General features: G+C 44.7%; 1 protein-coding gene across 1 annotated transcript in view; it reads right to left on the minus strand.

The window, feature by feature from the left end:
- camkk1a (calcium/calmodulin-dependent protein kinase kinase 1, alpha a) overlaps window positions 1–26,308 on the minus strand; it is a 137,209-nt gene extending 110,901 nt beyond the window's left edge. Inside the window, exon 1 of the mRNA XM_014136604.2 lies at window positions 26,035–26,308. The gene's annotated coding sequence lies outside the window, so the exon portion shown is untranslated. The remainder of the gene's footprint in view (window positions 1–26,034) is intronic.
- Between the last annotated feature and the right edge of the window lie 303 nt (window positions 26,309–26,611).

Below are 26,611 nucleotides of genomic sequence, written 5' to 3' on the forward strand. Positions count from 1 at the left end.
AGTCAAACTAGGCATTGGCATTTAAAATAATTTCACTATTCGAATAATATCATTATTCTTACCCCCCGTATATCCAGATAGTCGAAATACATGTGTTTTAAAAAAAACTTTGTTTAAACTTGGGAGAGAGGTGCCACAGTACAGGGACATTGAGAGTGAGCTAAATAAATGTCAATACTTGATACTAATGCTACATCTACCATGGTTACGGGGAGAGGCACAACACTAGAATCGCTACTAACGTTACAACTCCGGGAGCTATAGTACCAGTCAAATGTTTGGACACACCTACTCATTCAAGGGTTTTTCTTTATTTTTGCTATGAAATAACACATATGGAATCATGTAGTAACCAAAAAAGTGTTAAACATGGCCTCCACTGCCCTGTAGAGAGAGTTTTGTGTTGGTGGATGGAGATGAGACTACATGCTGACAATATGATCATTTCTGTCCAAGCCTTCAAGGTCACGTACAGGACTGTTATCGCTACACAAAAGCCCACAAAAACACACACACACACACACACACACACACACACACACACACACACACACACACACACACACACACACACACACACACACACACACACACACACACACACTATGTTGGCCCGCCACACAAGGGACCATGAGATTGACCTTCCACTAAACAAGGGGAGCTGCTTTCACAGTCCTAATGCAACCAGGTTCTTTGTGTTTCGATTCCGCATGAGTCTTCCAGGCAGACAACAATTTTAACCATTCCCTTATACAGTGACCGTGTGTCTTTATCTAACCCTCAGACCAATACGCATTCCACAGTCGGGGCAAGCATTGTGCCCAACTAGCACACAGTCAAGCCCAGAGAAATTCCAATGACCAGACCCAAGAGAAAAATGTTGGCCACAACAACAGAGAGAAAGAGGGCACTGCTGATGCCTCTATTTAACCCAAGTGCCCAACAAAGCAAAGAGCACTACATGGGAAGCCTGCCAAGGCGTACTTCAGTTCTTAACACCCGAACAACAAACACAAAGGATTTCTCTTCTCCAAAGCTGTTTAAACTACTAAAGGACAAATGTTAGGAGTGAGAGAGAGGACACTGTAAGTGGATCACCACCCACTCCATTGTTCTAAATGGCAGGAAGACAATACTATCTTCAATGTTCATTAACAGATTGAGAAACATGGCTCAGAATCACCCTGATGTACAAGGTAACCCTAGCCTGGTTCCAGACCTATTGATACTATATAGCCAACTGCTATGGTCACTATTTGGAATAACAAGGGTTTGGCTAGCTATGCGGAAAAAAACACTCCCCATCTAATAGCATCAGATATTCAGCTCTCTTACTATGATCCCAGTGCTGAGAGTTGAGAAAGGAGGGGCTGGAGACAGGGTAGAGGAGGCTTTCTGTCGTCTGTCTAGAACCAGAGAGAGAGGCTGCTTTGCTACCTGTCCTCGTTACAACCCCCCGGGCCCAGCAGTTTGGACCAGGTCCGCATGGCTGCCTCATCTGTCACATCTCATCCCAGTCAGGGAGAGTATGTGACACATTAGGTGCTGGGGGACTAGGGGAGAGAGGGATCAAGAGATGGATGCTGAAGAAGAGGTGGAGAGGTGGAGGGTGAAAGCCAACACTTCCACATTAGATGCTGTGAGAAGGGGGGTGAGAGGGGGATGGGGAAGGAAAGGTAAAAAGGTATATGGGAGGGGGCAGGGGGAGCTGTCCAGAATGACAGCCTGGCCTAGTGCTTGCTGACACATGTAGGAGAAGACCAGCCCTGTGGCATGCTTCATGCACAGAGGAAAGAGAGAGAAAGAGAGAGAGAGAGGGAGAGAGAGAGAAAGATGGGGATGGAGGTAAAGATGGAGAAAGAATAAAATAAGAGATACAAAAGATTGGCACAAAGAGTTTGTTCTCCTCCATAACTTGTAGGGCTGCACAATTAATACAATTTTAATCAAAATTGCAATATTGACATGTGCAACATCCATATCGCAAGAGGCTGCAATTATGTTTTTAAGCACCATGAATTCAAATATAATAAGGGTCCCTATTAACCTTGGTTTCTACCCTGTCATAACTTCTACTGTACCTGTTTTTTTCATTAGTTGTCATGCCAAACAACACCAACAGAAAATCAGAATGCTGAGGAGTATTTCAGTCTGTAATAAAGCCCTTTTGTGGGGAAAACATTGGGAGTGATCTTAGACCATTCTTCCATATAGAACCTTTCCAGATCACTAACCAGGTTTCCATCCAACCTTTTTATGTGAGTAAAGTACATGTCGGAAAACAATGTAACGACAGTCCTGCTGGAAACAGAAAATGTGTCAGTAAACTTTCCAAATGTCGACAAAACAAAATACGCTAGACAAGGTGGGATCTGACGGTGCGAGAAATGACGCTGGAAACGCTTTTATGCGCAAATATTGATATAATAACCATCAAATTGAAGTAAACTTGAAGTCACGCGATGACATGTTGTGTGGTCGTCCCACAACGACTCGTCGGGAAAGCATGCAGTTTATTAGGCTACAGATGAAAGTGCAAGGTGATGAGCTTGATGCTCCTTTCCAATTAATATTGAGGGTCTTATTCTGGTGACATGATCATCGATGCTTGGCTGCCATTTGACAAATAAAAATAAGTCTTGCTATTTTGTCCATAATTGTCACGTCCTGACCAGCAGATGGAGCTGTTGTTGTAGTTTTGGGGTCAGGACGTGGCAGTCTTGTGTTCTGTGTTGGTCTTGTGGCTCCTAATCAGGAACAGCTGGGGATCGTTGTTCCTGATTGGGAGTCATATATGTAGGAGTATGTTTGTCACTTGGGTTTGGGGGTAGTTGTTTTTACACTGCGTGTATAGCCTGTAAAACTGCTACTGTTGTCACCGTCATTGTTTTTTTCAAGTGGATGCTTTACTCTTTTTTTGGTAATAAAATAACCATGAGTATTCACATACCTGCTGCGCCTTGGTCCATTCATGAAGACAACCGTTACAGAACTACCCACCACCAAAGGACCAAGCAGCAGAAGAGGAGGAAGCCACAGGAGAAGGAAATGGAAGAATGGACCTGGCAGGACGAGAGAAAATTCTGGGCGGACAAGTTAAGGGAGCTAAGGGAACCCGAGAGGCAGCCCCAAGATTTTTTTTGGGGGGGCACACGGGTAGTTTGGCCAGGCCAGGGAAGAGCCGTAAGCCAGCTACCCGTGACTACAGGGCGGTGCGTACGAGGTGGAGGGCGTCATGTTACGCTGAGGTGCGCACCATCTCGCCTATACGGACGCACAGCCCAGTGCGCCCAGTACCAGCGCCCCGCAGGTGCCAGGGCAAGGGGAGCATCGAGCCGGAAGGGGTGATGCCAACCCTGCACTCAAGACCGCCAGTGCGCCCTTTCGGTCCGGTGTTTCCCGCTAGACACACTAGCATGGAGGTGCGTGTCTCCAGGCTGGTACGTCCAATACCTGCCCCACGCATCAGGAGTCAACAGTCGTCAACGGAGCTGCCCGCCAGTCAACAGTCGTCGGAGCTGCCCGCCAGTCAACAGTCGTCGGAGCTGCCCGCCAGTCAACAGTCGCCGGAGTGGCCGGACTGCGCTGAACTGCCGGAGTGGTCGGACTGCGCTGAACTGCCGGAGTGGTCGGACTGCGCTGAACTGCCGGAGTGGCCGGACTGCGCTGAACTGCCGGAGTGGCCGGACTGCGCTGAACTGCCGGAGTGGCCGGACTGCCCTGAACTGCCGGAGTGGCCGGACTGCCCTGAACTGCCGGAGTGGCCGGACTGCCCTGTTCTGCCGGAGTGGCCGGACTGCCCTGTTCTGCCGGAGTGGCCGGACTGCCCTGTTCTGCCGGAGTGGCCGGACTGCCCTGTTCTGCCAGAGTGGCCGGACTGCCCTGTTCTGCCAGAGTGGCCGGACTGCCCTGTTCTGCCAGAGTGGCCGGACTGCCCTGTTCTGCCAGAGTGGCCGGACTGCCCTGTTCTGCCAGAGTGGCCGGACTGCCCTGTTCTGCCAGAGTGGCCGGACTGCCCTGTTCTGCCAGAGTGGCCGGACTGCCCGGTTCTGCCAGAGGTGCCCGCCTGCCCTGATCTGCCAGGGTGCCCGGAATGTCTGGATCAGCCCGAGGGGTCCTCCTGCCCTTCGGTCCAGCCCGAGTGGTCCTCCTGCCCTCCGGTCCAGCCCGAGTGGTCCTCCTGCCCTCCGGCCCAGCCCGAGTGGCCCGCATGCCTTCCGGCCCAGCCCGAGTGGCCCGCATGCCTTCCGGCCCAGCCCGAGTGGCCCGCATGCCTTCCGGCCCAGCCCGAGTGGCCCGCATGCCTTCCGGCCCAGCCCGAGGGGCCCGCATGCCTTCCGGCCCAGCCCGAGGGGCCCGCATGCCTTCCGGCCCAGCCCGAGTGGCCCGCATGCCTTCCGGCCCAGCCCGAGGGGCCCGCATGCCTTCCGGCCCAGCCCGAGGGGCCCGCATGCTCTCCGGCCCAGCCCGAGGGGCCCTCCTGCTCTCCGGCCCAGCCCGAGGGGCCCTCCTGCTCTCCGGCCCAGCCCGAGGGGCCCTCCTGCTCTCCGGCCCAGCCCGAGGGGCCCTCCTGCTCTCCGGCCCAGCCCGAGGGGCCCTCCTGCTCTCCGGCCCAGCCCGAGGGGCCCTCCTGTCCCCCGGCCCAGCCCGAGGGGCCCTCCTGTCCCCCGGCCCAGCCCGAGGGGCCCTCCTGTCCCCCGGCCCAGCCCGAGGGGCCCTCCTGTCCCCCGGCCCAGCCCGAGGGGCCCTCCTGTCCTCCGGCCCGGCTCGAGGGGTCCGTCTGCCTGGCGCAGCTATCGGCTCCACCGAAGTGGGCGACGCCGAGGGTGGAGCAGGGTCCACGTCCTGCACCGGAGCCACCTCCAGGATAGGTGGGTTGGGGAGGGAGGGTGTAGCACAGTGCCGTCGTTGACGGCAGCCACCCTCCCTTCCCTCCCTTATTGTTTAGGGGTTATTGTTTATGGGTTTTGTTGGGGATTTTTGTTTGTTGGTGTTTTTTTCATTGTTAGGTGCATTCCGGGGTCTGCACCTTGAGGGGGGGTACTGTCACGTCCTGACCAGCAGATGGAGCTGTTGTTGTAGTTTTGGGGTCAGGACGTGGCAGTCTTGTGTTCTGTGTTGGTCTTGTGGCTCCTAATCAGGAACAGCTGGGGATCGTTGTTCCTGATTGGGAGTCATATATGTAGGAGTATGTTTGTCACTTGGGTTTGGGGGTAGTTGTTTTTACACTGCGTGTATAGCCTGTAAAACTGCTACTGTTGTCACCGTCATTGTTTTTTTCAAGTGGATGCTTTACTCTTTTTTTGGTAATAAAATAACCATGAGTATTCACATACCTGCTGCGCCTTGGTCCATTCATGAAGACAACCGTTACAATAATTTTGTCCATAATAATCTCGTCATGTAGGCTATACTCACATTATACTCACATCTGCGAGCTGTTGCCTAGAGTGCACGTGCCAATAACAGAGTGGGCACACTCGCTATATAACGCAACATTTTTTGTGAGAAAACCATAAATAGAGTTGAAAATGTGATGGAAACCCATTTAACTTGCATTTTTGTTTCGATACATGGGACTTTAACCGCAAAAGGTATTTTTATGTGCACTAAGTCATCATGCACAGTCTTTTATCCGCAACAAGTACATTTGATGGAAACACATCTCTGGTGGGAAAATCTGTCGCTAATCGGATACTTTTTCATACTGTACAACCCTGGCGTTGCAAGCGCCATGCTCTACCAACTGAGCCAAATGGGACCTTAGTGGAAGATCCACTTTCGGCCAAGTTTCAGCCTCCTGGCAGAGGCAACCAGGTTTTTGTTCATGATGCCGTTGACCTTAACAAGGGCCCCAGGACCAGTGGAAGCAAATTGCTCCACAACATCAAAGATCCACCACCATATATTTTACAGTAGGTATGTGGTTCTTTTCTGGCCATGCATCTTTCTTTCGACGCAAAACCCACGACTGGTGTGCGTGGCCAAACAGCCCTATTTTCATGTCATCCAACAAATATAAATGCCTGGAGTTTATTAAATGGCATTGGTACATGGATTGGAACCGGTACTATGGTCAGATGACAAGAAAATAGAGCTCTTTGGCCACGCACACTAGTCGTGGGTTTTGCGTCGAAATCGCTAAGATCACTTCCAATGTGTTTTCCAATCTCAATAAACATTTTAGAAAAAGTCTCAGTGCCGTTATCCTCACCAGGTGAGGAATTGAAAGGTATTGAAAACAGGGCTGTTAAACAAAATCGTGTTCTCTGAGCATTCGTATTCGTATAAAATAATATCATTTCCCAATTTTTGCTAATCTTTATCAAGGGTGTCAATCATTTCTGACCCCACTGTATCTACAGGCAGTGAACAGTTGGCAACTTGTGGTTGCCATGCCACTGTCTGAAGTAAAAACCTGCAGTCTTTTTGAGAACCTCATCCCCTTTGAGTGACTGAACTGAATCTCCTCCATACAATACAGTTCAGCATGGGACTTATCTGTGCCCTACGAAGCATACCTAGAGAAAGAGAGACTAGCTCTTTCTCTTTCTGCTGATGACTGTCTGTGATAGCACTATGATGATCAGTGACAATGAGACACTCTGGGGTGGGTGGATTACTGCATCTAATGACTAGGACATACCTCTGGCAGCTTAGGTGCTAATGGGAACAAGACGGCCATACATTAGCTACAGTATTAATAGCAAGGTTTATAAAAGGCTTATAACAGGTTATTAATAGGGTTCTGTACTTACCGTCTAAGTATAGCCTACTATACTTTCCAGCTATTGACCCATTGACTGAGTGTGGTTGACTAGGCAATAGTTCCAAGCAGCCTCTTTCCCCTGTGCCAACAACCATCAGAGCCTACATATCAGGCACTCTTTAATTAAATCATTAGCTTTGAAGCTGGATTAGCTTGTTACAGTTCGCCACACCGCTACAGCTAGCCTTAACAATAAACCTGTCAGAGATCTCTCCCTGTACACTTGAAGGTGACCACAGTACAAAACACAGCCATTTCCACTTAGAAAACCCAGGCAGTGCCAGACAGCTTGTACACACAGTGTATGAGTACACACATCGAGACATCAGCAGACTGTCAATCTCAATGGACAGAAATAGAGCCAGACAATCCCAGACAAATCCAGGGCTAACACTCACCTCCCTATGGCTAACCCGACCCAGGACCAGGGCTGCTAAATCAGGATTACAGAGGAGGATACAGAGGTTTGAAGGAGGAGGAAAAGAGTTGCTGTTCTCTCCTACTACTCACACTCTCAGATGGGCTGAGACGAGCCTCTGCATGGCTGGTCTCTCGGGCAAAGCCAAAGTTCCAGGCTTAGGGGGCTCAGAGAAACAAGGCACCCCACTTTGGGCCCTCGAGACAGAGGCAGGGAAGTTCAGCATAATTCCCTGGTGTAACCAACATCCAAAAGTCCTCCCTCGAGTGCAGCCCTGTATCCCTCACACTGGCAGGTGTGAGAAACTGGAGCCCATTTTACATTTTAGTAATTTAGAAGACACTCTTATCCAGAGTGACTAATAGGAGCAATTATGTTTAAGTGCCTTCCTTGCTCAAGGTCACAGACAGATTTTTCACCTAGTCACTCTGGGGATTCGAACCAGCAACCTTTCTGTTACTGGCCCAATGCTCTAAACCGCTAGGTTACCTGCCGCCCTGCATTGAATTAAGCCCATCCACGACCTCAGCAAGCCACTGGTTGGCTGTGTGTCTATTTTTAATATGGGCTAGGTAGTTAGCCCAGCGGTGGAAAGTTCAGAAAGAGATTAGTAGGAAGTAATCGTACCACTGTACCCTCGGGGCAGTGGGAATCTGGATATGTCATCAGGCTTCTCTCTCTTGACAGGTGGGTGTGGAAGTTCCATGCCTGAGTGTACACTTATAGAACTGCATTCACATGATGGATGCTACATAAGGATAGTAAGGGAGGAACTATGTCTAGAAAACCCAGCTATGGTGCAGTGGGAGACCCGGTGGGTTTTAGATAAGGTACCAGCCAAGCCAGGAAAAAACAGAGGTGCTACACTGACTGCACACATCCAATCTCTTACCTACACGACAGGAATAGACCTAAACAACAAGTATCTGTTAGTAAAACATGTGGCAAGAATCCTCTAAACTGAAAATGCGAAGACTTAGTCGTCCACAAAGCAAAATCACTCTATCTTTGTTAGTCTTTCAGGGACTGATCCTTTGTACTGTCTAAATCCTTCCCAGTGGCAGAATGCCCTGCTATTGTTGAGCGCCATCCTCTCTCATCCCTATTAGGGCTAGGCTAGCCTCATCGAGAACCAGGCTTCCCTATTTGAAAGCCTGGTGAAGTCAATAGCAGGAAGTAGCCTGGTGTAAATCAATGACGCCTCGCAACTCATCAAACAAATCAAATGCCTTGCTTGGGCTGATTAATATAATATATTCATATTAATATGTTGATGTATGCCATGTTTGTGGTGACTTAATTTCAATCAATTGCTGGCTGTCGGCTACACTTGATACACTCAACTTTTACCATAGCCTATGGGTAGTTTTCAAGCAAAGAAGTTGTAATGCCTAGCCAGCTATCACAATGCCCCATCACACTCCATCCTCTGTCATCCCTGTTAGGACTAGGCTAGCCAGCTATCGCAATGCCCCCACCATGCACCATCCTGTGTCATCCCTGTTAAGTCCAGGATAGCCACATATCACAATGCCCCACAATGCTTCTTCCTGCGTCATCCCTGTTAGCACTAGGCTAGCCAGGCTGCCTGTCAGATGTCAATCAATGGTGTGAACCAAGCAAGCCTGTCCAAGGCCAACCCTGATGAATAATGAGCCTGCTCTGGACAGAGACTAGCACCAGCTTATCCTGTCTGCCTGCCTGCCTGCCTGCCTGCCTGTCTGATTGAGAGACTGACTGACCAACTGGTTGACTAAAAGACTGAGAAACTGTCTGACTGCCTGTAGAGACTGGTTGACTGCTTGTGGGGTTTGTTGAGGATGGCTGGCTTTGGAGTCTTCAGTAGGGAAACATACTGTATCAATCAAGGGAGTCGGAGGGTTTTTCTGTGCCACCAAACACTTGCATACTACTAGTAAAGTAGATGGTGTAACATTATGGAACAATGTTGTTCAAATTAAACAAATGGTTAGTGGGGAGAGGCTATACGGACACTCCTGGCCTGCAAAGCAATGACGTATGTTGCGCACTTGAGAGCGGAGTGAACCGAATCACACAGGGTTGTAACAGCTAAGGAGGACAATGTGTTCTGGTGCTGTTGCCTTTCATGCTCTCCCCATTGAGTTGACCGTTTCACGGTGACATCTAGATGGCTACCAATATTAGTTAACACTGTTCCATAATGTTCCATTAGTAGCTTAAACCTGTTCACTTTAATAGTAGTAGTATGCAAACGTTTGGTGGCACAGAAAGAAAGGAAAATGTTGTGAATCTGGTCAAATAATCTGTAGAATTGTGTAGGCTATAGCAATGTTGTATTAGTTTGTTAGAATTTGTTAGAGTTTGTTAGTATCTAGCTGTTTTATTTGTATTTGTTCAATGCCTCAATTCATTTTATAAACTATATTGGATATATGGCTGTACAGATACCTGGTTCAAATCAACTGAAGATGATGAACCCTGAAAATGGGACAAAGTGCATGACAAGGTGGCCCAGAGGAAGCCAGCTGTTCTCAATGCCTACATTGCCCCTTTCTTCCAAGAGCTCAATGAGTTCGAATGAAGACCTCCAGTGAGATAAGTACACACACATCGGCTTGATATGTCCCTTGTCACCTGTCTTTTTACCCACCGAGTAACAGCCCTTATTTATTTGTTCTATACTTTGGGTGAGAATTGCTGACAAATCAGAACTGAGGAGGATTGTTACAGAGCCCCATGAGGAAGACATGATGCTGTGTTGACTTCTTTCTCCTGGATGCTCTCCAGCCCAAACTGTTCCGTTGTGTGTTTCACCACCCCTGAACCCCCTTACCCCCAATAGAGTTGCCTCTGATCTCAGATCTAGGATTGTACCCCTATCTCAATTTTAACTCCCTCTCTTTGTCCCTCTCCCCCCACACCCCACAAAAACAATATCGTTTTTAAATTAGTGTTGTAATGATGCTCTTATTTGGTTACATATGTGTTAACTGTTGTTACTTCTTCTGTTGTTAAATATTGTTGTTAATAATTTGAATTTTTTAATTTTATGTAGAATTAGAATTTAGATTTCAGGAAGAATTTCACTGTAAATTCACTGTAACCCCCAGAGATTCTGTAATAGTATTTCACAGTGCTGTTTCCCTTACTGTAAAACATTACAGCAACCCTGTAAATCTACAGCAGGGATCCTTTAATACGTTTTACAGTAAGGAAAAAAGTACTGTAAAATACATTACAGCATCTCTGCTGTAAAGCACATTTACAGTATTAAGTGGGCAACTCTGGTATCAGTATAATACTGTAAATGTACAGGGAAAAGTTTTACAGTGCATCTAGCCATTGCAGGGAGGGCCACTTATCTCCATGACCCTACTATAAGACATTATTTAAAGCAGTGGTTCCCATCTACGAGTACTAGGACTCCCGAGGGTACTTGGCCTATAAACAAGCCAAATACCAAAATACTCTATACCGCCATTCATTTTTTGCATTGTGATTTTGACAAAAAATAGAATTAATTGTGTGCTTGGTGTAGGCTTACCTTGGCCTGATGTTTTTGATAAAAATGTGGTTGGAAGTTCCCCTGTCAGGAGGAGATACTGGCTTAGCTAGTCTAGCTAGCCTGGAGCCTCAAATGGAGGATGCTAACAAACGTTTTCAAAGCTGCAGGAGATGTGTTTATTTTGCTTTATTCAGGTACAATGTGGACCGCCCGGACTTTCAATGTAGCAACTTCTTGCTTGCAGAGGACTACAGGGGCAAAGTGGCTACTCTTAGCAACCGGTAGCAAACCTAAACAAGCTACCTGGGAATCCAAGCCCGCCTAATTTTTCTTTCTCTTCCATATCAGGAACCGAACAACGCTTTGGCCTGCTGGAATTGTCACCGCCGTGTCGGCTCTCCACAGCCAACTGGTCATTACTCTGCAGGAATCCCACCCAGAAGGGGTCTCCCTCTTCCATGGAGAATAGAGTTGGTGGGATGCTCCTGGATGACTTTGTGGATGTTCCTGTTCTTGATCCTACCAACAAGCCATGGAGATGGGTCACTCGATGTGTAAATCCTCTGGCAGCGGGGGCCTCCTTGGAGATGTTAAGCCTGGACCGGACACAGACTAGAAACAGCTTGGCCGCCCTGGATCTAGAGGTACATGCACTTTCGTCCTCTTCTGTCTCCCTGTCCGGTGGCTTCTACATCAGGTTCAGATCCTCAGAGCTTCTACCCTCATCAGACCGTGAGGCTGTCTGAGACTCCGGCCCATTCATCATCCACAATGGATACTACAGCTGGCTCGGGTCCATCGGCCTCACCGCCTGTTGATCCTCGAGGGGTTTGCAAAACCACTCGAGGCAAAAGAACGACTGGACTTCCTCAGCCATTGCATCAGCTGTCCTCATCAGCAGTTCTATGGTAAGAAACATAATGGTTCCCGGAGCAAAACCCTCTGCTATCCTGGTGCATGAGTACAGGACATTACAAGGCTGCTACCGACCGTTCTGCGACAGCTGCCGGGAGCTGGCGCTGTTATAGTCCATGTGGGGTCAAACGCCAACACTACACATCCAAGTATAACTGATCAAATTATGAAAGACAAGCATTGAAATTTGTAAGAAATGAAAAAATGATTGTTGTTTATCAACAATGACAAGCCACCGTGGTCTGACATTTCGGATGGAAAATTACTAAGGATAATAGAGGGCAATAATGCTACTCCTCCTCCCTAAGTTTGTTTTACTCACTGCTTTAGCACACTCCGCCAACCCTGATGTCCTTGCAGTGTCTGAATCCTGGCTTAGGAAGGCCACCAGAAATTCTAAGATTTCCATCCTCAACTACAACATTTTCAGTCAAGATAGAACTGCCAAAGGGGGAGGAGTTGCAATCTACTGCAGAGATAGCTTGCAAAGTTCTGTCATACTTTCCAGGTCAACGCCCAAAGCGTTCGAGCTTCTAATTTTAAAAATGAATCTCTCCAGAAATAAGTCATTTTCTACGGGAGTGCATTCTGACGAAGAACAGCAAAGAACAAGTTCCTAGCTCATCCCCATATTGTTTTTATTTACTTTTCTGCTCTTTTGCACACAAGTATTTCTACTTGCACATCTGTCACTCCAGTGTTAATTTGCTAAATTATAATGACTTGCTACTATGGCCTATTTATTGCCTTACCTCCTCACACCATTTGCACATACTGTTTATAGACTTTCATTTTTTCTACTGTGTTATTGTCTGTACGCTTGTTTATTCCATGGGTAACTCTGTGTTGTTGTTTGTGTCGAACTGCTTTGCTTTATCTTGGCCAAGTCTCAGTTGTAAATGAGAACTTGTTCTCAACTAGCCTGCCTGGTTAAATAAAGGTGAAATAAAAATTTGTTTAAAATACTATTTGCCATATCTTCAATCTAAGCCTACTATAAAGTGTTAGCCGACAGTCCTGGAGGGAAGCGAAAGTCATTCCGCTACCCAAGAATAGTAAAGCCCCTTTACTGGCTCAAATAGCTGTTACTAACCCTTAGTAAACATTTGGGAAAATACAATGCTATTTTACTGAAAACAAATTGACAACAGACTTTCAGCACACTTATAGGGAAGGAAAATCAACAAGTACGGCACTTACACAAATGACTGATGATTGGCTGAGAGAAATTGATGATAAAAAGATTGTGGGAACTGTTCTGTTAGACTTCAGTCTGGCTTTTCATATTATTGATCATAGTCTACTGCGGGAAAATATGTTATGGCTTTACATCACCTGCTATATTGTGGATAAAGAGATACCTGCCTAACAGTAGACAGAGGGTGTTCTTTAATGGAATCCTCTCCAACATAATCCAGTTAAAATCAGGAATACCCCCTGGCAGCTGTCTTGGCCCCTTACTTTTTCAATCTTTACTAATGAGTAAAGCCAGTTATAAAGCATAAATGTTTCCAAAATAAATGTTTCCAAAATATTTAGTACAGCCCCTCCATAAATCATCTCTCTTCCCTTAATAACTAATGTTCCACGTTGACAACGAGCAGAGATCCTGATTTCTGTCTTAATTGGTTATCTGATGAGTCAGCCCAGTCCATTTCTAATGGCCAAATAGAAGCAATTAACTGCCTGATTGATGCGTAACTCTGGCCCAGGAGTAACTCTGACCTAAGTTTTATAGGAAAAACTCTAGGCCTTAATGATAGCTAATGCCAGTCAGAGAGAGAGAACAAGGTGTGGCCCTCCTCGCTCGCCGTGTTCTACCCTCCTCTCCTTCAGACTCCAACGTCTCCCAGCACTCCACTCGTTGAAATGACAAACACATGAGCCCAGTCATCAATAACAGCTTACTGCTCCCTCAACAGCACTCTGGAAGCACTGTTAGACTGCCTGCAATCCTGCCATGCCACTGCAGGGTTTACACACATACTTTATGACTCCAAAGCAGAGGGATGGAGGGATGTAAGTAATGGATAGCGCGGAACTCAATCTCTCCCTCAAGCACACACGCACGCACACACGTACAGACAGCCTCCACCAGCCGTGCAGCCGTGCCTAAACACCCAACCCAAAAACAAGTAAGTATGCTCTGAAAATCTAACAAAACAACACTATCTGTGTCTCACAATGCTTTGCATCCACACGACAGACTGTGAGCACATCTGTGGAGTTTTGTGGTACATTACAGTAATCTTGGTTACCGTGGGGACTCAAAGCAGGGGCTATGTTGAAGTTCCACTGAACAATAATATGAACGTAACATGTAAAGTGTTGGTCCCATGTTTCATGAGCTGAAATAAAATATCCCAGAAAATGTCCATACTGTCACAAGAGTCGTATTGAGTGGACCAAAACGCAGCGGGTAAAGTGCTCATCTTCTTAATTTTATTAAAGAAAACACTTGATCAAAATAAACAAATGACAAAAACAGTCCAGTAAGGTGCACAGACTATACTAGAAACAACCACCCACAAACACAAGTGAAAACAAACACAACTAAATATGGCCTCCAATTAGAGACAACAACAACCAGCTGCCTCTAATTGGAGGTCATTGCCAAAACTCACATAGAAATAGAAAAGCTAGATTAACATAGAAATAGGGAAACTAGAACCTAAACCCACAATACCCAAACACACAAAACAAACACCCCCCCCCCCGCCACGCCCTGACCAACTATAATTACAAATAACCCCTTTTACTGGTCAGGACGTGACACATACGAACAAAAAGCGTATTTCTCTCAAAGTTTGTGCACAAATCTGTTTACATCTCTGTTAGTAAGCATTTCTCCTTCGCCAAGATAATCCATCCACCTGACAGGTGTGGCATATCAAGAAGCTGATTAACACAATGATCATTACACAGGTGCACCTTGTGCTGGGGACAATAAAAGGCCACTCTAAAATGTGCAGTTTTGTCACACAACACAATTCCACAGATGTCTCAAGTTTTGAGGGAGTGTGCAATTAGCATGCTGACTGCAGGAATGTCCACCAGAGCTGTTGCCATAGAATTTAATGTTAATTTCTCTACCATAAGACGCCTCAAACGTTGTTTCAGAGAATTTGGCAGTACGACCAACAGGCCTCACAACCGCAGACCACGCCAGCCTAGAACCTCCATATTCAGCTTTTTCACATGTGGGATCGTCTGACACCAGCCACCCAGACAGCTGACGAAACTGTAGGTTTCCACAACCAAAGAATTTCTGCACAAACTGTCAGAAACCATCTCGGTGAAGCTCACCTGCATGCTCGTTGTCCTCAACATGGTCTTGACCTGACTAAAGTTTGGCGTCGTAACTGACTTCAGTGAGCGAATGCTGGCACGCTGGCGAAGAGTGAATTTCACGGATGAATCCCTGTTTCAAATGTACCGGGCAGATGGCAGACAGTGTGTATAGCGTCATGTGGGTGAGTGGTTTGCTGGTGTCAACGTTGTGAACAGAGTCCCCCATGGTGGCGGTGGGGTTATGGTATGGGCAGGCATAAGCTACAGACAATGAACACAATTCCATTTTATCAATGGCAATTTATATGCACAGAGATATCGTCACGAGATCCTGAGGCCCAAACATGTCACCCATTGTTTGGGATGCTCTGGACTGACGTGTACAACAGCGTGTTCCAGGTCCCGCCAATATCCAGCAACTTCGCACAGCCATTAAAGAGGAGTAATACCACAGGCAACAATCAACAGCCTGATCAACTCTATGCAAAGGAGACATGTCACGCTGCATGAGGCAGGCAAATGGTGATAACACCAGATACTGACTGGTTTTCTGATCCACGACCCTACTTTTTTTTAAGGTATCTGTGACCAACAGATGCATATCTACATTCTCAGTTATGTGAAATCCATAGATTAGGATCTAATGAATTTATTTCAATTTAATAAAATCAATTATTTCAGTAAAATCTTTGAAATTGCTGCATACAGTGCATTCAGGAAGTATTCAGACCTGTTGACTTTTTCCACATTTTGTTCCCCTCAATCAATCTACACACAATACCCCATAATGACAAAGCAAAAACTGGATTTTAGAAACTTAAATATGACATTTACATAAGTATTCAGAGCTTTTACCCAGTACTTTGTTGAAGCACCTTTGGCAGTGATTACAGCCTTGAGTCTTCTTAGGTATGACGCTACAAGCTTGACACACCTGTATTTGGGGAGTTTCTCCCATTCTTCTCTGCAGATCCGCTCAAGCTCTTTCATGTTGGAACGGGGAACGTCGCTGCACAGCTATTTTCAGGTCTCTCCAGAGATGTTCGAGCAGGTTCAAGTCCGGGCTTTGGCTGGGCCACTCAAGGACCTTCAGAGACTTGTCCCAAAGCCACTCCTGCTTGGCTGTGTGCTTAGGGTCATTGTCCTGTTGGAAGGTGAACCTGAGCGCCAGTCTGAGGTCCTGAGCCCTCTAGAACAGGTTTTCATCAAGGATCTGTCTGTACTTTGCTCCGTTCATCTTTCCCTCGATCCTGACTAGTCTCCCAGTCCCTGCCACTGAAAAACATCCCCACAGCATGATGCTGTCACCAACATGCTACACCGTAGGGATGGTGCCAGGTTTCCTCCAGACGTGACGCTTGGCATTCAGGCCAAAGAGTTCAATATTGGTTTCATCAGACCAGAGAATCTTGTTTCTCATGATCTGAGAGTATTTTAGACGCCTTTTGGCAAACTCCAAGTGGGCTGTCATGTGCCTTTTACTGAGGAGTGGCTTTCCCCAGATCTGTGCCTCAACACAATCCTGTCTCGGAGCTCTACGGACAATTCCTTCGATCAAATGGCTTGGTTTTTGCTCTGACATCCAACTGTGGGACCTTATATAGACAGGTGTGTGCCTTTCCAAATCATGTCCAATCAATTGAATTTACCACAGGTGGACTCCAATCAAGTTGTAGAAACATCTCAAGAATGATCAATGGAAACAGGATGCAACTGAGCTCAATTTTGAGTCTCATAGCAAAGGGTTTGAATACTTATGTAAATTAGGTATTTCTGTTTTACATTTTTTAAACATTTGCAAACGTTTAAAAAAAACAGTTTTTGCTTTGTCATTATGGGGTATTGTGTGGAAATTGCTGATTGTTTTATTTATTTAATTCATTTTAGAAGAAGGCTGTAATGTAATAAAATGTGGAAGAAGTCAAGGGGTCTGAATACTTTCCAAATGCACTGTATAATGTTTATATTTTTGTTCAGTGTAGTTTCATTGGTAAAGAGCTTTGATGTGAATTAATAAGTGTAAAAACATCTAATAATTAACACGATCCAATCTCGTCCATACACCTCTACCAAGATCTATGACATCCTGGCTTTTATTGGTAAGCCCGGGATAAGTCACTACCATAAAACTGAAGATAGTTGGTTTATAAACACTCCTAAAAAGCCTTGGAATCGCTCTGTGCTTGTGCAGTGTGATGAAAACCACAAGGGGCCACAGCGACAGACACATTCCAATGACAGAGACAGAGGGAGTGTGAGCCAAAAGTCTATGGTGTGAGCCATAGGGTTTGTGGGCCAGACAGTTCTCAGAGACATGCTCTTCTTGAGTGACAGATGTCTAAGAAGTCTGTTCTTTCCTTTCCTTTCCTTACCTCCTCTCCTTTCCTTCATTTTACTAATCTGGAAGGACTGACCAACAACTAACGGGAAACATCTGCTATATTGCTTTCACCTGTCAAGTCTTTTTCAATCAGTACAGATGAAGGGGAGACAAGGAGAGTATGGATTTTAAAGTAATACAGATAGAGCCTGGCCTAGATTGTTCAAAGGACCAGAGACATAACACAGGCGGGAACAGCCATCTGTTACCTCAGCCTGCTTACCTCACCTTACCTGTCATGGGAAAACACCAAATTGGACGTGGTGACCCTGCTGAGGACACATAATGGAGGACACTTAGGAGAGGATAAATTGTTGGTGCTTTGTGAAAGTTCATGCATTAGAAATGAGTGTCAGAAGAACATTTAGTGAAAGCCTGAACTGAACAATCTCATGTTTCAGAAGGACACTTGTGGGTCTTTATTAAGTTGTATCTATCAGGGTACAAGGTGAGACCCAGATGCAGACACAGGAGGCAGATGGTTGGAGTCTTAGATGTTTATTAACAATCCAAAAGGGGTAGGCAAGAGAATGGTCATGGACAGGCAAAAGGTCAAAACCAGTTCAGAGTCCAGAGTGGTAGGCAGGCTCGAGGTCAAAACCAGGAGGACTAGCAAAAAGAGAATGAAAAAGGTAGGAGCACGGGAAAAACAATGCGGTTGACTTTGACATACAAGATGAACTGGCACAGAGGGTCAGGAAACACAGGGATAAATATACTGGAGAAAACAAGCGACACCTGGAGTGGGTAGAGACAATCACAAGGACAGGTGAAACAGATCAGGGTGTGACAGTATCCTTCAGAGAATTGTCTTGTGCTCATTGGCATCTGCCTATCACTTAACCTGTTCTGGGCAGCACTTCAGAAGTGTGTTTGTAGTTCTCCCCAGTCCCAATCATTAGCAGGCAGCCAACGCTCGTCTCCTCCTATCATTGGGCAAACACTATCGGACCAATAAAAGGAGCAGAACAGTGCTTATTATGTCAGGGTCTGTTTGACAAATGCCCTGCAAACATTGACACAAATTAAGTTTTGAGTGTTGGGGTTTTAAAGTGCTATCTTTATCAGTTTAAGTGGTCCAAGGGCAGATCATGTTTCAGAGAAATAAAAGGGCATGGCACTCAGAGTCATAGAGAACAACCAGTCAAACAAAAAGAGAGAAATAGTACAGTGTGCTCCAAAGTTTAACTTTCTACCCTCTAAATTGGTCTTGCAACAACCAAACTCTGTGTTTCCCCTATACTCATTTCCTATGCTAAATCGTTGCTGCCACACCAAAAAATATCAAAATATTTATTTATTTTGTCTTTGTGGGGGGGTGAATAATTTTCAGGATGGTAAAACTTTTCAGTGTAAACTTAAAAGACTAAAACCAGATATAAAGTATGCAAAAAAAATATAATGGAGCTATATATTTGAGAACTAACAACCACCAAAATAAAAAAAACTAGACAGTTAAACATTTTTAAAAATGGCATGGCATGGGGTCCCCATTGATTTTGTTATAATGTTTGAGTCACTCAGATAGCATAAGAACACAGCATAAGGCATGGCAAAATGTGTAGATTTGCTTCAAAACATTTTTTTTTTTCTCTGAGCCCCATGACAAAATGTGTAGAACTGCAGGAAACTAACTTTAAAATTGTAAAATGTTCTCTCTACACTATGGCAAAATGTGTAGATTTGCAGGAAATTGACTTTAAAAGAGCAAAAAAAAAAAAAAGGGGGGGCCTCTAACATTTTCCGTTGTAGACCACGCCATTGGCCTGACTGCCTACCCGCCTGTGATGGTGGTGGTGTAAACTAATAAATACTCTTTACCTGAACAGACCTGGACGCAGGTTACACACATGCACATCACACACACATGCATAATCTATGGGCACAGAGAGCTAGAGCCAGAGCCAGTGCGCTGGTGCCCAGGGGGAGAGGCTCTGCGGAAAACAGACTGGAACACAGGCTGATCAGATCAGGCCTTTTAAAGAGGCTCCCAGAACTCCTCACATAGGGCTTAAACACAAGGACTAACCATACAGATAACACATACACAGGAACACATACCTGGTCAATGACATTAAATATACAGACTCACACACACACATACACAGGAGAGAGGGGGTGAGTGACCAAACTTTGATCAGGGTCTATAGGGTACTATGTAGGGAATAGGGTGCCATTTGTGACACATCCTAGGAGACCATCAGGGGGTAGAGCTTATTGAGTAAATTCATTAGTTTGCTCTCTGACACTCCTGCTGTACCGGGCTGGCATCGCCCTGGCCTGTTTGTTACAGTGCCGTAATTACACATTTATACACATGCAGGCAGGCAGCCTGCATATGTAACAGTGTAGGTTCCGTCCCTCTCTTCGCCCCAACCTTGGCTCGAACCAGGGACCCTTGCACACATCAACAACTGACACCCACCGAAGCATCATTACCCATCGCGCCACAAAAGCCGCGGCCCTTGCAACGCAAGGGGAACAACCACTTCAGGTCTCAGAGCGAGTGACGTCACCGATTGAAACGCTATTAGCGCGCACCACCGCTAACTAACTAGCCATTTCACATCGGTTACACTCACCCCCATTTTGACCTCCTCCTTTTCCGCAGCAACCAATGATCCGGGTCACGACACCAATGTAACAGTGTAGGTTCCGTCCCTCTCTTCGCCCCAACCTGGGCTCGAACCAGGGACCCTTGCACACATCAACAACTGACACCCACCGAAGCATCGTTACCCATAGCGCCACAAAAGCCACGGCCCTTGCAACCCAAGGGGAACAACCACTTCAGGTCTCAGAGCGAGTGACGTCACCGATTGAAACGCTATTAGCGCGCACCACCGCTAACTAACTAGCCATTTCACATTGGTTACACATGCATGCACACACAAATTGGACATAATCAAACAAGTATACTATTATTTTTTTAAACCCTTTCTTAACAAGTGTGTGTAAATGTACCGTAATTGAATTCATTTCAAATAAATTTTCCAAAAGCCTGAGTAGTTTATACAGTATACTGTGATGAAGTTGACTTTGTAGGTAGGTCGTTCACCTTATACGACAGATAGACAGGCAGAAACACTCAAAATATCACTCCAAGCAGTTGCTCTGTTGTTGCTACATAAACACACCTTTACTTCCAGGAATCCTGGCTGTGTCTGTTATTGAAACATGGCCGCTCTTTTCTATGAACATCAAGCAACAACATGAAAGACTAGGTACATAAAGTGCTAAAATCCAATATGGATTTTAAAAGGCTATTTGGGTATTGCAACGCTGCACTGGGCCTTTCAATCAAACATAAAGGGTAGGTCACCCTAGGAAAGTCTGTGTGAGTCCCAAATGGCACCCTTTTCCCTTTATAGTGCACTACTTTGACCAAATGTAGAGCAATATATAAGGAGTAGGGTGCCACTTGGGAAGCAGAGACAGTCTTTAGCTGGACAGTTTGGCTGGATAGATGTCATTTAAAATGGAAAACAATCTGTTCGATTTAATTGTGATTTGATGTTCAAAACATATTGCTCACAGTATGTCTGCTGCAGAGAGATGACAGAGAGCATGTGTAAATGATTTTTGATCAGTCATGGAAATAAAAGTTCTGAAAACATGTTGGCTACCTATTTAGAAAGAAGATGGAGAAAAAGCTATAGGATGAAAAGTTTTGGCGCAGGTACAGCAGACTAGCACTAGCTAACGCTTCCTGTAGCAAAATATTATTTAGAGTCAACAATATAACATTATCCAAAATAATACTGCAATATGTAACTGTATAGATTTCCCCCCCATCACTACAGTTCATATGCCTACAGCTCTGCTTTGCACCAAACGTAGGCCAAAGGATGGCAGATGGCGATATTGAGTAGTTTCATCTTACCGTCCAAAGGGAATGCATGCAGCCGGCTATACACACGTATCCCCCGTGGACCGGTTTGTACATAAAACCTTTTCCATTCAGGCTGCAAAGGAGTTGATTTCCTCCTTAACTCAGTTTAATGGCGAGAAGCCGGAAAGAAATGGGGGGAAAAAGTGTGCTTTCTTTATGAAACACCATTTTCCACCACCATGCTAAAGTAGCTAATGCCGAGCAATGCTAGTCCTGGATATTTTCCCTGTTTTTTTCTGCCTTCTCACCATTAAATCGAGTTATGGAGGAAATCGACAACTTTGCAGCCTGAATGGAGATTGTTTTATATACAAACCACGGGGATACAAGTGTATAGTCAGCTGTATGCATTCCCTTTGGACGGTAAAATGAAACGACTCAATTTTGCCATCTGCCGGCCTTTGGGCTACACCAAATAGTGCCCTTCGATATTACTAAATTCATGATGATATCAGTACATCTAACTCAATATGCTATATTCAATCCTAATTGTCTGCAATAGATCCTTATTTTAATCCAACTTGACAACCATAACTTGCAGCAAGAAGGCACACAAAACAAAACCCAAAAGTACAAGAGCACTTGAACAATAGAAAAAAAGGGGATGACGTTCACTATTGTCAAGCTATCAGTTCTGACACGGGTAAGGAAACAGATTGTTGCTGCTCCTGTCTCAAACTAACTCATCATCATGGCTGAAACCGACGATGTGAGGTTGCTACTGAGGAGAAGAGGGCTTAGGGAGTGGAAAACCCTTCTGTCAATGTTACAAGCCCTGAGGGAAATACCTCCACCACCTACAGTAGCCGTCATGGTCATGTCGTTTGTTGCTAGTCTGAGCTCAGCCTGTTGGCCCCTCCCTGGCTGCAAATCCTCTGGTCAATACTGTCATGTTAAACAGATCTGTCCACTGAACAGCAGTGATATCACCATACATCTGACAGACAGTACATGCCTTTAACTACAGTACCAGTCAAAAGTTTGGACACACCTACTTAAAAAAAAATTGTAAATAGATGTTTTGGAAGCAAGACTGTCATCCACACACACATCCACACACAGGCTGTATCACAACCAGCCATGATTGGGAGTCTCATAGGGTGGCGCACAACTGGCCCAGCGTCGTTAGGGTTTGGCCGGGGTAGGCCGTCATTGTAAATAAAAAGTAGTTCTTAACTGACTTGCCTAGTTAAATAAAGGTTAAATAAAACAAATATTTAACAAATCCTGCCTATTGTATCTACACACTCAGCACTACAGGAAGTAAATGAAAACGTAGAGAAACAAGTGATGTTTGTGTTGCAAACACACAGGCACTAAAACAAACATGTTGCAGCTTCCTGAAATACACACCAATGAACACAAACCATTCCTTTGGAAATGAGGATCTCAGTGGCCAATACTACTGTATGCTACCAATACAGAACAGAGGCCAGAACTAAATTTGATCATCCTGTTATTGCTGCACAGCAGGAAATGCAAACTTGTAGTGTATTTGAGGTTTAAAAGCTTATAAAGTTTGTAATTTCCACTTTAAAATGTCAGACTTTATTTGCCCTAATGAAAAATGTATCAACCCCTATAAAAAAATGGCCATTCATTATAATCCACATTCTCTGTTGCTGCAGGATCATTTTCCTGCTGTAGCAAACTGCCTCAAATTAAGATCCTACATACTGAGAGAGTGAGAGAAAGACAGAGAGTTCAGTAACAGACTTATAAATTCAAAATGTCATGTAAATTACAGGGTGCATTTGAGATTTGAATAAGGCGAGCTAACAAACTGACTCTGTTGTGTATGTACCGTTGTTGTTAACCCCCTACAGAACCTGTAGTGCTACTGCTGCCTACACATCACATCTCCCACTCAGCCAACACAAACCAAATCAGACACAAACACACACACAGACAGACACACATTGTGATGACAGTGAATGTAATGAGCTGTATCAGACACTCCTCTCCCGGCCGATCAATCATAGGCTATATTGGTAATAAGGCCTAATGAGCAGCAGCACAGTAGTTACGATTTGATGTGTTGTGGTGTGGTGGGTACTACTAGTAAACAATGCCTGTATATTGGTCAATTATGGACTCATTGATTAATAATCTAGTGCACAGCCCTATATAGCATTTTATAGCCAGAAACTAATTTTGCTGTGGTATTGTGGGTAGTACACAACGACTGTATCAAAGACTCAAAAACATGATAAATTACTGTTTTGCTGATGAATGCCCTGCTAAGTGCACAGCCACTCGGACAGTGTTACTTGTGTTTTCTCACTAACCAAGACATGCAAGTATTGGGTAGCACTGTAGACAAAGCCTGTATCAAAGAGACTTGGCATGGTGAATTAAGGAATCACTACTTGCTGACTTCAAATAATGACATCACTCAATAGGCCCATACCACATTATACAAAATAGAACCTGTTTTAACACAGTTGCAGCCAACAGTATTTTTCAGTGACAAATTTTTTTTGCCGTCCTCTTCCATTTACACACAGGTGTTCGGAAACGCAGATACTGTAGCTAATTAGCACAGGTAGTGCACTATTTTCTGTCGGCTTTCTGTAAACAAGCGTGTAATGTGGAAATATGGCCTTGTGGGAAGCCTAAACCTATAAAGTTGTGTAGTAATTATTTTAGTATTATTATTATTTCTTGCTGATATGAAATATACTTTCCTTATGTTTCCAAAACCGTGTCGCAAGCGATGCGCTTTAATGTTTAGAGCAGGGGTGTCAAACTAATTTTTCCCTGGGGTCCACATTCTGAAGGTCTGGATGGACGCACTGAAAATTGGTTATATTTCCTTACTGTCAAAATTTGCTACATAAATATTTATTTTCGATGGTCCCTGAGTGTCTAGCTTTCATTTCGTTGATTATTAGCGAGCTGGACGCAGTCAATAAACTATATGAATGTAGGTCCTACACCCCTAGTTTAGAGCAAGCGTCAGAGCGCTTAACAAAACCCCCGGCCGGAAGATACGATCATCAATAGGCGCTAAGATAGTTAGCGTATATGAATGGAATAGGACATTGACAGAAAATGCATAGGAAGGACGCATCATTCCTTTTTTTGGGGTGGGGCTTGCCTGTTTTGCATGTTATTTTGGCATTAATACGTGTCACATATCAGTTTGCAAACAATGTAAAAATATATATATATCACCAAGTTAATAAAGCCACATATAAGCATGGTTTCCTTTTTGTTTTCTTGAGTAAGGCAGCTCCAAAATGCAGGTGTTTCAGCCTAGCTCAGAGCTTTCTGTGGTGGTGGGGCAAGCCAGCAGAAAAGTGTTGCACCGTGATTGGCTCAGTGTTCTGTCACTCATGGGGACACTACATCACCGTCAAGTCTAAGGGCAGAGCAAATATTCTAGCCCCTTGGGTGCTGCCATAGAGTTACATTAGAAGTGCCCATCTAAGAAGGCGTTTTGAATGGTCATCCAACTCGGAATTGTAAATCCGTCCTGTTTTCTAGCTACGACCTGAAGATTAATGACGTCATCATGATTCGATCATGTTTTTTTCCCAGTTCCCAGTTGTTTTGAAAGCACAATAAATCCCGAGAATGTCAGACTTTGATGACAAAATTTGCCCACAAAGGACCGCCGCGCCACCTTCCTGTCAAGTGAGCACCAGCGCAACAAGGTGAGTCCCAAAATGTTTTGTATGATGCTGCATAAATTATGTAATATGCCAGGGAGTTATGTATACTATAGCTAAGAAAGTAATACTGTATGTTATCTAGTAAGATGTTAGTAGCCCATGTACCTCACCCTAATAATTTGGTCTATTTACCCCTCTAAATTTCACCTACTGTTCGGACTTGGTGGTGCACATGTAGCCTATAACCTGTTTTAGAGAAATGTAATCATCGAATATTGTAAGAGTTTTCATTGTTTGCTTTTATTTATCCTACAGTTCTGACTTGGTGTACAGGGAGAACACTGTAAGAACGGACCATGTTCTGAATTCTGTCGCTGTACATTTCAAAAGTGCTAAACACATATTATATTGACTATGTCCGTCCTAGCTCGCTCATTAATGTCTTAATCGAAATTACGGATTGCCTCTTATCTGCTTGTCGTCCCCTTATACCATAGCTTGTACATGTCAAATGTTATTAGAAACCACATTTGTTTAAGCAAGTCAGCCAACATCAGCTATGTTTTCTTTAAAGGCTATGATGCTGAATTAATTGTTTTTCTGCCAGACAATGCTCCGCTGATAGTCAGGTGTAGCAGTGGTAAGATGTTGGGACTGCTGTTGGCACAGCTTTACGTAGGCCGTTTGTGGGCACCGTTTGTCACCGTTATAGTGCAATTCATGTATTGTTTCGTGTTGTGTAGTGGCTTTGCTGGCATGCATCCCACTTATTTTTTTGTTTGTTGCCCCACCAAGATTTACATGCTAAAATCGCCACTGGGAAGGACAGTATGCTGCTTTAGCATTCAGAACATTCTATATCACCTTGATATGCCAAAATTGTGAGTGCACAAATGGCTTTATCTATTGCAATAATCGCAGCTCGTAACATACACGTCAATTGAATGTCAAGGCGCTACTACATTGTAACAAAGGGTGGACATGATGTTCGTCCGCATGTAAACTTGTCTTGACATTTCAGACAGAGAGAGAATAAAAGTGTGAAGAACAGACTACAGTATAGGCAACATGTACAGTGCATGCGAACATTAGTATACAGTAGGTAGCCTAATGCATGAATCCAGGTTATTTTGTTCCAAATGCTGCAATAGCATACACAATTGACCATACCCTATGCACGTATAAGAGTAGGAAAGCTATGACAGGCATATGACATTGTGGGGTAAACAAATGTGTCCAATGCTATTTCAAAAAGTTTCACTCACCGAAATAATCACCGGAATAAGCAGTACGCCTGGACCAATATGTTTTGGAGAGCCCTCGAGCACAAGATTGATGTCCCAGCTGGAACCGTCGGTATTGTGACAGTGACACAGCGTTCAATCACTAACATAAAAGCCGAATAATATTGGCTACAACAACTGAAAATTACTTTATGTCGGACAACCGATTTTATAAATCCAACATGAAACACGCCTTGTCCCCTATACTGTGTGCTGAAATTTGTCCCATCGTTCACACCCAATGATCTATATATACAGCAGTTGAATCTCAGGGGGCGCGGTTTTGATGCCACCGCGCCCACATCTTGGCACTCCCACACCTTGCAAAGAAAGGCATTTATTCAAGTATATATTTTTTTGGGCACGATTATTCTATTGCAGACACCATAATCCATACGTTTGAATTACATTAAGTGAGATAAACATAAAACAATGTATGCAAACATTTTCCTTAAAGTATAATTTTTAGAAAGTTATAATGTTACTGTCCCCACTACAACAACAAAATACTTAAATACATGTAATTTTGTCCTTGAAACATGTTTTATTGAAATACTGT

Source organism: Salmo salar, chromosome ssa13, assembly GCF_905237065.1.
Source record: "Salmo salar chromosome ssa13, Ssal_v3.1, whole genome shotgun sequence".
Lineage (NCBI taxonomy): Eukaryota > Metazoa > Chordata > Actinopteri > Salmoniformes > Salmonidae > Salmo > Salmo salar.